Source organism: Rattus rattus, chromosome 1, assembly GCF_011064425.1.
Source record: "Rattus rattus isolate New Zealand chromosome 1, Rrattus_CSIRO_v1, whole genome shotgun sequence".
Classification (NCBI taxonomy): Eukaryota; Metazoa; Chordata; class Mammalia; order Rodentia; family Muridae; genus Rattus; species Rattus rattus.
The window spans coordinates 64,702,770-64,715,730 of NC_046154.1; positions in this window are offsets into that span (position 1 = coordinate 64,702,770).

The following is a 12,961-nucleotide window of genomic DNA, read 5'->3' on the forward strand; positions in this document are numbered from 1 at the left end:
TGCCTAGAAAAAGATACATTCAAACTAAGATAGATGTAGCCTCTTAGTCTTAGTCACTGCTTTTCTTATCAATTCTTTCAATTTCTTAGCACAGAAAAAAAGCTTTTAAAATGCCAAAGTTACACTTCATGGTAAAACAAAGCACATATGAGCTGCTCATGCTATAGATGCAATTCTCACTGCATGTCTCCGTATTTCCTTAGTTTCAACTGACGCCCGCTATTTTAAACCTTCATATTCTTACTTTAAGATCATTTTCATTATTTTCACAAATGTATGTGAGCAGAATGAACGCTATGAGAGTCATACAGTTAAGACTTTGCGCTGGATAGGTGAAGAGTCTTAATGTTTGCTCTTCCTGGATTTTTTTGTAAGGTTGTGTCTGTGTGTGTGTGTGTGTGTGTGTGTGTGTGTGTGTGAGAGAGAGAGAGAGAGAGAGAGAGAGAGAGAGAGAGAGAGAGAGAGAGAGAGAGAGAAAGGGGATTACATATGGAGATGCTCTAAGACTAGAAAATGGTGTTGGAGCTCCTGGAGCTTTTAAGTTATCGCAACTATGCTCATAGTTCATGTTTATGATAATTATGTGGCAGGGCAAATATTAATTCCATTTTCCAAGAGTGTTATAAAGCAATGTCAGATTTCAAAGTACTTTAGGGCTCCTCCTCATACCAGCTGTTACAAACCTGCCTTTAAGTCCAGAGTTTTCTGGTCTATTTAGTGCCAGTTGGAGAACTGAGATTGTCTTGAGTCAAAAGCAACTTAAAAGCTTTACAACATTTTATTTAATTTCAAACTCCCTTTTTTAAATATTTTTTTCCTTTTTTTCTTTATTACCTTGAGTATTTCTTATTTACTTTTCGATTGTTATTCCCTTTCCCGGTTTCCGGGCCAACATCCCCCTAATCCCTCCCCCTCTCCTTCTTTATGGGTGTTCCTCCCATCCTCCCCCATTACCACCATCCCCGAACAATCAGGTTCACTGGGGTTAGTCTTAGCAGGACCCAGGGCTTCCCCCTTCCACTGGTGCTCTTACTAGGATATTCATTGCTACCTATGAGGTCAGAGTCCAGGGTCAGTCCATGTATAGTCTTTGGGTAGGCTTAGTCCCTGGAAGCTCTGGGTTGCTTGGCATTGTTGTTCATATGGGGTCTCGAGCCCTTCAAGCTCTTCCAGTCCTTTCTCTGATTCCTTCAACGGGGGTCCTGTTCTCAGTTCAGTGGTTTGCAGCTGGCATTCGCCTCTGTATTTGCTGTATTCTGGCTGTGTCTCACAGGAGAGATCTACATCCGGTTCCTATCAGCCTGCACTTTGCGTCATCCATCTTGTCTAATTGGATGGCTGTATATGCATGGGCCACATGTGGGGCAGGCTCTGAATGGGTGTTCCTTCTGCCTCTGTTTTAATCTTTGCCTCCCTATTCCCTGCCATGGGTATTCTTGTTCCCCTTTTAAAGAAGGAGTGAAGCATTCACATTTTGATCATCTGTCTTGAGTTTCATGTGTTCTAGGCATCTAGGATAATTCAAGCATTTGGGCTAATAGCCACTTATCAATGAGTGCATACCATGTGTGTTTTTTCTGTGATTGGGTTACCTCACTCAGGATGATATTTTCCAGTTCCATCCATTTGCTTATGAATTTCATAAAGTCATTGTTTTTGATAGCTGAGTAATATTCCATTGTGTAGATGTACCACATTTTCTGTATCCATTCCTCTGGGCATCTGGGTTCTTTCCAGCTTCTGGCTATTATAAATAAGGCTGCGATGAACATAGTGGAGCACGTGTCTTTTTTATATGTTGGGGCATCTTTTGGGTGTATGCCCAAGAGAGGTATAGCTGGGTCCTCAGGTAGTTCAATGTCCAATTTTCTGAGGAACCACAAGACTGATTTCCAGAATGGTTGTACCAGTCTGCAATCCCACCAACAATGGAGGAGTGTTCCTCTTTCTCCACATCCTCGCCAGAATTTTCTGTCACCTGAGTTTTTGATCTTAGCCATTCTCACTGGTGTGAGGTGAAATCTCAGGGTTGTTTTGATTTGCATTTCCCTTATGATTAAAGATGTTGAACATTTTTTTAGGTGTTTCTCAGCCAATCGGCATTCCTCAGCTGTGAATTCTTTGTTTAGCTCTGAACCCCATTTTTAATAGGGTTGTTTGTCTCCCTGCAGTCTAACTTCTTGAGTTCTTTGTATATTTTGGATATAAGCCCTCTATTTGTTGTAGGATTGGTAAAGATCTTTTCCCAATCTGTTGCTTACCATTTTGTCCTAACCACAGTGTCCTTTGCCTTACAGAAGCTTTGTAGTTTTGATTATTTCCTGCCTTCTACTTCTCCTGCGTGTGTTTGCTTCTTTTTGTTCAAGAGCTTTTAGGTGTGCTGTCAAGCTGGTGATATATGTTCTCTCCTGTTTCTTTCTGCAGGCACTCAGAGCTATGAGTTTTCCTCTTAGCACAGTTTTCATTGTGTCCCATAAGTTTGGGTATGTTGTACCTTCATTTTCATTAAATTCTAAGAAGTCTTTAATTTCTTTATTTCTTCCTTGACCAGGTTATCGTTGAGTAGAGCATTGTTCAATATGTGGGCATTCTTCCCTTATTGGAATTGAAGACCAGGTTTAACCGGTGGTGGTCTGATAGGACGCATAGGATTATTTCTATCTTTCTTTATCTGTTGAGGCCTGTTTTTTTGACCAATTATACGGTCAATTTTGGAGAAAGTACCATGAGGTGCTGAGAATAATGTATATCCTTTTGCTTTAGGATAGAATGTTCTATAAATATCTGTTAAGTCCATTTGGTTCATGACTTCTCTTAGTCTGTCTACGTGTCTGTTTAATTTCTGTTTCCATGACCTGTCCATTGATGAGAGTGGAGTGGGGTGTTGAAATCTCCTACTATTATTGTGTGAGATGCAATGTGTGTTTTGAGCTTTAGTAAAGTTTCTTTTATGTATGTAGGTGCCCTTGTATTTGGAGCATAAATAGGATTGAGAGTTCATCTTGATGGATTTATCCTTTGATAAATATGAAGTGTCCTTCCTTATTTTTTTTTGATGACTTTTAGTTGAAAATTGATTTTATTCGATATCAGAATGGCTACTCCAGCTTGCTTCTTCTGACCATTTGCTTGGAAAGTTGTTTTCCAGCCTTTCACTCTGAGGTTATTTCTGTCTTTGTCTCTGAGGTGTGTTTCCTGTAGGCAGCAGAATGCAGGGTCCTCATTGCGTATCCAGTTTGTTAATCTATGTCTTTTTATTGGGGAGTTGAGATCATTGATGTTGAGAGATATTAAGGAATAGTGATTATTGCTTCCTGTTATATTCATATTTGGATGTGAGGTTATGTTTGTGTGCTTTTCTTCTCTTTGTTTTTTGCCAAGACGATTAGTTTCTTGCTTTTTCTAGGATGTATCTTGCCTCCTTATGTTGGGCTTTACCATTTATTATCCTTTCTTGCATTGGATTTGTAGAAAGATATTGTGTAAATTTGGTTTTGTCATGGAATATCGTGGTTTCTCCATCTATGTTAATTGAGAGTTTTGCAGGATACAATAACGTGGGCTGGCATTTGTGTTCTCTTAGGGTCTGTATGACATCTGTCCAGGATCTTCTGGCTTTCATAGTCTCTGGCAAGAAGTCTGGTGTGATTCTGATAGGTATGCCTCTATATGTTACTTGAACTTTTTCCCTTACTGCTTTTAATATTCTTTCTTTATTCTGTGCATTTGTTGTTTTGACGACTATGTGACAAGAGGAGTTTCTTTTCTGGTCCAATCTATTTGGAGTTCTGTAGGCTTCTTGTATGCTTATGGGAATTTCTTTCTTTAGGTTAGGGAAGTTTTCTTCTACGATTTTGTTGAAGATATCTACTGGTCCTTTGAGCTGGGAGTCTTCTCTTTCTTCTATATCTATTATCCTTAGGTTTGATCTTCTCATTGAGTCCTGGATTTCCTGTATGTTTTGGACCAGTAACTTTTTATGCTTTACATTATCTTTGACAGTTGTGTCAATGATTTCTATGGAATCTTCTGCTCCTGAGATTCTCTCTTCTATCTCTTGTTTTCTGTTGGTGATGCTTGTATCTACGGCTCCTTGTCTCTTCCTTTGGTTTTCTATATCCAGGGTTGTTTCCCTGTATTCTTTCTTCATTGCTTCTATTTCCATTTTTAATTCCTTCAACTGTTTGATTGTGTTTTCCTGGAATTCTTTCAGGGATTTTTGTGATTCCTCTCTATAGGCTTCTACTTGTTTATTTATGTTTTCCTGCGTTTCTCTAAGGGAGTTCTTCATGTCTTTCTTGAAGTCCTCCAGCATCATGATCAAATATGACTTTAAATCCAGATCTTGCTTTTCTAGTGTGTTTGGATATTCAGTGTTTGCTTTGGTGGGAGAATTAGGCTCCGATGATGCCATGTAGTCTTGGTTTCTGTTGCTTGGGTTCCTGCGCTTGCCTCTCACCATCAGATTATCTCTGGTGTTACTTTTTTTCTGCTATTTCTGACAGTGGCTAGACTGTCCTATAAGCCTGTGTGTCAGGAGTGCTGTAGACCTGTTTTCCTGTTTTCTTTCAGCCAGTTTGGGAACAGAGTGTTCTGCTTTTGGGCGTGTAGTTTTTCCTATCTACAGGTCTTCAGCTGTTCCTGTGGGCCTGTGTCCTGAGTTCACCAGGCAGGTCACTTGGAGCAGAAAAGTTGGTCTTACCTGTGGTCCCGAGGCTCAAGTTTGCTCGTGGGGTATTGCTTATGAGCTCTCTGCGAGGGCAGCAACCAGGAGGACCTTCGCCGCCTTTTCCAGGAGCTTCCGTGCACCAGGGTTCCAGATGGCATTTGGTGTTTTCCTCTGGCGTCCGAGATGGGTGCCGAGTGCAGTCTCTTCTGGTTTCCCAGGCGTGTCTGCCTCTCTGAAGGTTTAGCTCTCCCTCCCACGGGATTTGGGTGCAGAGAACTGTTGATCTGGTCCCTTCAGGTTCCGGCGGTGTCTCCCTTATTCTCAATTCTAACCAACATACCAATGAGGTTTATCTTAGCTCTAATGTTTATATAAACTGATTTGATTTCATTTCAGAAATTTTGTGTAAAAATGACACCATGTATGGAAAAATAAGTGTTCCAAAATTTCCAAATTTTAATTTAGAAAATGTTAATTTAGGTGTAATATTCATAAATGTCTATTATTTATTTTGTTTGTGAAAAGTATATTTGAAGCCACATTGATAACCAATTCATTTTAACTTATAACAGAATTATAAGATAAAGGACATATATCACTAGAAATTATGAGAGATTTATACAATAGAGTAAATTGACTGTTTACTCTATGAAACACAGAAAACACATGAAAACACAGAAAAGGAAACAACCCAATGATCAGCAGTGACTCAGGAGACAACCCCTTACCCCACGCCTACTTCGAAATTTTTGGAAAATGGCTGTATCTATTCATTTAAATATGCCCATGGCTGCTATTAATCATCAATATCAATGTAAGAATATTTGCCTTAAAAGACTTGTATCCTTCGATGCTTAAAATACTGCCTTGCTATTTAAAGAAAATGTCAGCAAGCTCATCCCTACATTATTAAAGTTTCTGCATTCTCATTCAGTGGAATAATAGCAATAACAATAATAATCTACATATAGTAATGTTGATTGATATCTCACAGGTAATACTGGTAAATTTCATACATATAGCATATAATATATACATACATTATATATACACATATATATGTACAAACGTGTGTGTGTGTGTGTGTGTGTGTGTGTGTGTGTGTGCTACTTTAAGGAAAACATTCATTAAATTTTCTTAGCCCAGTTGTTGATGATCATAAAAGAACTGGGATCTTTCGGAATAACCATTTGTATGAATTACCTATGTGAATAATCTTGAAACTCAAATTCAAATATGCATCATACACTAGATAGAACACTGTGTAATTTGATGAATAGCAGCCATGGCTTTGGAGACTATTCACTACAATGGAAACTGTAATCGCTAATACATATAGGTTTCAAATTCAGACACTTAGGAATGAAATTGTGAGTTTTATTTTCAAGAAATGCCAACTTTTGGCTCAATGGTATGAGTACTGACTGCTCTTCCCAAAGCCATGAGTTCAATTCCCAGCAATCACATGGTGGCTCACAGCCATCTGTAATGGGATCTGATGCCCTCTTCTGGTGTGTGTGAAGACAGCTATAGTGTACTCATATACATAAAATAAATAAATCTTTAAAAAGAAAAGAAAGAAATGCCAACTCTACAGTTTCAAGAGATAAGGGTTTCATTCAAGATCAATGTATAGGCTTTCCAATCATGTATATGAGGTCAAGTTAGAAGCTCAGGAGTCTGATATAACTGTCTCCTGATAAGCTCTGCCAGTGCCTGACAAATACAGAGGCAGATGCTCGCAGTTAACCATTGGACTGCGAATCCCAATGGACGAGTTAGAGAAAGGACTGAAGTAACTGAGGGGTTTTGTAACCCCATAGAAAGAACAACAATGTCAACCAACCAGACACCTCAGAGCTCCCAGGGACTAAACCACCAACCAAAGAGTATACATGAAACTACCCATGGCTCCAGCCACATATGTAACAGAGGATGGGTCTTGTTGGGCATCAATGGAAGGAGAGACCCTTGATCCTGTGAAGCCTTGATGCCCCAGTGTAGGGAAAAGCCAGGGTGGTTAGGCAGGAGGGAGTGCATGGGTGGGTGCGGGAGGAGCGTCATGGAGGCAGGAGGTAGGGGATAGAATGGGGGTTTCCAGAGGGGAAAATGGGAAAGGGGATAACATTTGAAATGTAAATAAAGAAAATATTCAATAAAAGAAAAGGAAAATGAAAGAGGAGCTCAAGTTCTCCCTTTCTTCAAAGTTCATAGTAGCCACCAGAAATCCCATTGTGCATGAGATCATAGCATAATTACATCATTCCCCCTTGGAAACACTTCCAACCCTTCTGTGTAACACCCTTCTCTCTTTCAAATTTATGAGGTCATTTTTGTTCATTGTTACTACTTGCATAACATGTAACACCGAAACCCAAAAAATTGTTTATGAAATATTTTCGTGACTCTATTCCTGTGTCATCCTAAGACCAAACAGAAAATCAGGACCACTCTGGGATACTTACTAGGAAATTATTGAAAGGAATTCCCTGATATAACAGCAGGGACTGGATAGCCAAGTCTAAATTATTGGGTGGGGGCAGATCTATCATTTTAACCTTCAAGTGTAAGCCGAAACTACTGTGCATATGAGAACTGGAAGACTTTCAGTGATTTAAATCAGGCTCAGACCCAGCCACAGTATCTGGAATAAGTTTCTTAGTTAAAGTCATTTGAGAGTATACTTTATTCACATCTAGAAACGCCCTATAGCAACAATGCCTAGATTAATGTTGTAGTAAATAACTATTGACTGCAGCTTAGCCAAGGTGATACATCATGAAGATCACCATAAAAAATATAGTCAAGAAACCGAGTAACTTGACAAATTGCATTCATGATACTGAGTCCTCAGCTTGAAGACTATTACACTTCACATTGTGGTCTCTTCACATCCAAATCAGGACTGAACTTTTCCAAACAGTGAAGAAGTCAATGTAAACTATGTTCTCTCTTCTCTTTTTTACCTTTAAAGTGATCAGCATTCCTTCAAGAAAACACTGACAAATACTTTAGTAATTTTGGTTTCCTGCGGCAGTGAATGATTCAGTTTTTTGAGATGGCTACCTGTCCCAGTCTGGTCATCCTCCAAATATACTTTCAGTTTGTCATGCAAAAAAGGAAAGCAACCTATGAAACATCTGGTCAACAATCAGGGAAGACAACTTATATTCATTGACTAAGAACATATAATAACAGAAAGTCACGTATTTAAACAAAGAGAACTGAAAAGATATTCATTCCACACAGTTCTGATTGCAGCAGTTGTAGTTTTGGTTTCCCAGGGGCTTTCTTCCAGGGCCTCAGGTAGCGGCTTCACAGTGTTTTCACATTGTCTTTGTTCTGTGCATTCCACAATGTGTGTCTCCCATCTTCTTCCTTTTATAGCAAAGTCAATATGAATAGCCTGGGGTCCATTCTAACAGCCTCACTTAACTTCCCCATCGCTTTAAAGCCACATGTCCAAATATGAGAACAGTCTGAGGTCCTGGGTAGACTAGCAGCATGTGAACACAGGGGAGATTCATCAACCAAGTGATTCCCAAATTTACAGTTTATGAATTTATCCCTCAGGCCTTCACAGTGTTAATATGTGTCATCTGCTTACTGGAAAGAAAGTAAATGATGATTGTGATCTATGGGAAATGGTATAGGCAGCACTCATGATGCCATTACAGTTCAGATCAGAAGAGTTAAGCACTGCTTTGACAAACTGAGTAAATAGTATTTGGATCAAAATATAGGAATTCCAATTCTATAACATTGACTCTCGGATGAACATCTCCTCATTACTGTACTCAAATGTACTTCTAGGCTATCATGGTAATCAATTTCTCTACTACTGGAGGGAAAAGGCCTCATAAAATCCATCCCTTGGGTAATAAATGCTCATTATACGGATCATATTGTTGAGTTTTGGGATGTCAGTTTTCTCTTTGATCACTATAGCACACAGCAACTTTTGCCACACGTGTAGTTGTTTTCCCAGTTTGGGATGAACACTCTGAAGTCAGTGCACAGACACTGGATGATGTCACAGGCAGAAATCAGTAGATAGTCTTGATGCGCACAGGAATAACTTTTGTTTCTCTTGAGTTTCTTGGGTCTAGTGCTAGGGCAGTAAGGAGAACACAGAGGTCTGAAGCTGAGGGACTCTTCCTCCCAGGAGACACAGGCTGAAAACTGCCATATAAATTCTGTTACCAAGTACAGGGACTATGATACACTTTCACTTAAATATAACAATCTTAGACCTACATATGAAAAGTTAGTATTTCTAGATTTCTCTTTGGCAGAGTACCTTTCTAAGCCCTAAAATGTGCATTTTGTAAGCCAAGCAACTTTTTCTTTGTTTTATTAAAAATATTTTTCCATACAATATATTCTGACCATACCACAAGAAGGAGACTATGCCAGGAACCAGAGGCTGGATAGCCCAGAGACTTAGGATAGAACTAAACACAACTGGCCAAAAATTATGTGAATGGATGATTCCTCAGAATATTCTGCTACACTCCTAGATTGGTGCCTAGTCATATTGTCATCAGAGAGGCTTTATCCAGCAATGGATGTGAGCAGATACTGAGACCCACACCCAAACATTAGACAGAACTTGGAAACCCAGCCGAAGACGGGAAGTAAGAATTGTAGGAGCCGGAGGGATCCAGGACATCATGAGAATACAGCCAAAGAATTAAGTAACCAGGGCTCACAGAGGTTCACAGAGACTGAAACAGCAAACACAGACGCTGTATGGATCTGAACTAGATCCTCTGCATATATGTTACAGTTGTGTAACTTGGTGTTCTTGTGGGACTCCCAACAGTGGGACTGGGCAGTGTCTCTCACTTATTTGCCTTCTCTGGGGACCCTTTTATGCCTACTAGGTTGCCTTATCCATCCTTGATATGAGGATGCTGTGCTCCATTGATAATCCCTACAAGGCATGCTCTTTAATGAAAAAAATGGAAGAGGAGTGTATCTGGGAATGAGCAGGCTGAGAGGAGTAGAAAGAAGGGAAACTGTAGTAAGGATGTAATATTCGAGAGAAGAATGAGTAATAGAAGTAGTAGTAGTAGTAGATGTAGTAGTAGTAATTAATAATAATGATACATACTTTATACAATATATTTTGATCATTGTCCCCTCCCTGAACTCTTTCCAGATCCTCCACATCTCCCCACCCACTCAATTCTTCTTTTTCTTTCTCTTACAAAACAAACAAGCTAACAAAAAAATAACAAAAATTTTAAAACCTAACAAAAGCATAAGAAACATACATACACTCACACAGACACACACACACACACACACACACACACACACACACACACACACATTCACACATAATACACAAGCAAAAGCCCAGTAAGACAAAAGATGCTCAAACCTAGATATACTAGTCAAAAGGTTCACAAAAATACCATCAAGTTCATTTTGTGTTGGTCATGAACTACTAAGCATGGGCCATATGTTTAGTGTGGTTAATACACCCAGTAAGACTGCACTATAAAAATTTATTTTTCCTTTGCAAGCAGGTATGAATTAAAGATAGCTTATTACTTAGGAATAGGAGCTCATGTCCACTTCCCCTTCTCAGGCTGAGACTTCCATCTTGCTTGAACCTGTTCAGGGCCTGTTCGTGTTGTCATGGTCTCTGACTTCCTAAGTGCATCAGTTTCCTTGTGTCTAACAACATTATTTCCTTGGCAATCTATTCCATCTGACTACTCCATTGTTTCCATCTCTTCTCTGCGTCTCTCCCTGAGTCCCCGGGGGGAGGGATTTGAAGATGACATCCCATTTAGGACTAGGTGTGTTCCAAACTCTCTCTGCACACATTGTCCAGTTGTGGGTCTCTAGTTCACATCTACTGCAAGAAGAAATGTCTCTGATGGTGGCCAGGTTGGACACTGATCTGTGGAGATAACAGAATGAATTTAGTGATCACTTTATTGCTACGTTCCTTTTTAAAAAGACAATAGTATTTAGTTTTCCTAAGTCATGTGGCTTATCTAATCTTAGGTTCTTGCCTCGGCCCCAATTGCATCCGGCATGGGTTCTATCTCATGAAGTACGCCTTAAATCCAATTCGATAGCAGTGGGATTCGTGCCTACATTTGTGTTGCTATTGCAACAGCATATCTTACAGGATGAGTATCTGGGTTTCTGGCTTACATTTCTTCTCTGGTAGCAAGCAAACCACCTCCCAATAATAGGAACGCAAGTCAGTAAAGGTGAATGCTCTAGTTGGGCATCAGCTCCACTTCTCTGTGCTCAATGAAATATTTAAGAGTTGTCTTCCACAGTAGGGCTTTGTCATCAGTTTGTGGAGATCAAGCAACAGCTTTGATAATAACCTGGGTTGTTTGGGTAGTTCTATGGGACTCCTTTGTCCAACCACTCTGCTAAATGTAACACATTCCTGGGATTTCATTTGGTATTCATTGGGTATTTCATTTGGTGACAAAAGATATCTAGTTAATTGGAACACTGCACCCCTCCCCAATTACATGGTGACTTAATTTAGATTTCATTCCTATGGGTAGATGCTTTGAGAGTAGTAAGATTCCATATGATCCCTCAACTGGACCCTAGTGTTATTTGTTCCTTCTCATAGGCCCTCACTTATACTACTTCTCTGCCTCTTCATGTTTAATCCTCCTAGTCTTTCCTGTGCCTCTTTATAACTATACATTCTATTTCCCCTTCCTGGGGAATCTTCCCCATTCCCCTATCCCCTTACTCCATACCTAACCTCTATGGTTACACAGATTAGCATGCCCACTGAAGGCTTAAAAGGATGTTAATCCACATGTCAAAGTATACATACAGCATTTTCTACTTGAATCTACCTCACATAGGATGATTATTTTAGCTTAATTATTTACCTGTGGGTTTTGTAATTTTTATTTTTAGCAGCTGAGTATTATTTCATTGTATAAATGTGCTCTTCATCTGTTTATAGACATTTAGGCTCCTTCCAATTTCTGTCCACTATAAATAGAGCAGATACTTGAAAGGAAATGTATTGAAATGCAAGTTAGAGGAAACAGAAAACTCCCGAATTACAGATAGTTCTCTAATTGAAGATGTATTTATATAGTATGTGAATGATGAAATATAAAGAAACATGATAAAAATAAGACAAAAAGCATTGAAAAAGAATATACAATTTTACATACTAACAAAAAAAGCTAGTCAAGAAAAATCAAATTAAAAAGAGCAAATCTAAAGTGACATCATAAGTTCAATCTGGGGGAAAATGTAAATACACTAAAAATCAACTGATACTCTGCATAAAACGAAGACCTATTTGGGGGAGTTGATAGAATTAAAAGAAATTTTAAGTTCTAGATTTTTAAATTTTTAGTTTTAATGTGCATCAATTTTCTTCTGACCAAAAATAATTGGCTGACTGGCGGAATATTGAGACTTTATTTATTTGATAGTGCCCTCAACTTTCTGGTTTAGTCTCTCTCTCTCTCTCTCTCTCTCTCTCTCTCTCCCCTCTGTCTCTCTCTCTGTCTCTGTCCCCCATCCTCCCTCCTTCCCTCTCCCTCTCCCTCTTCCCCCTCTCCCCCCCCATCCCACTCTCCCCTCCTCCTCTGTCTCTGTCTCTCTCTGTCTCTCTCTGTCTCTCTCTGTCTGTGTGTGTGTGTGTGTGTGTGTGTGTGTGTGTGTGTTTTGCTGTGAATTGAACATATGGTCTTGTGTGTGCTATGTAAAACAAGGCTGACTGGTCAGGAATCTTCCTTTACCACCAAGTCCATTACACTTCCTTTCCCACTGGTAATTATTCTTTTCTGTTAAAATATTTCCTCCAAATTTTACTCTATGAGCTTTTATTCTCTCTCCTTCCCACAGCATCTTCTCCACAGCTTGCATTGGTATTTTAGCTTTCATTTAAAAGGAAAAGAAAGATGAACAATGTTGAATTTCAGTTCTTATCAAATTTCAAAGACAAAAGAGCACTCAGGAAGGACTGCACTCCTCAGATCACTGAGACATTTTTTCTCAAGGTTGTTCCCTCCTATCTTGTTTGCATTGCTTGTATTGTAGCTACTGAAAACAACGTAATCACTGGGAGTTGTACCACCCAAACAAACATTAGTAAGCATGTCCAACCCTTGGCTCTCTCTTCTCGGAGCTTTAGCATTATAAAAGCAAGCCAAGAAGGAAAGAGATAGAAGAAGATTTAAGGAATGGCCCTCGGGTACCCGTAAGCCATTGGTTTTAGATGCAGTCCATTCTAAGATTCAGGAGTCTTTGCCTCTTGCAGTCGGGGCACGG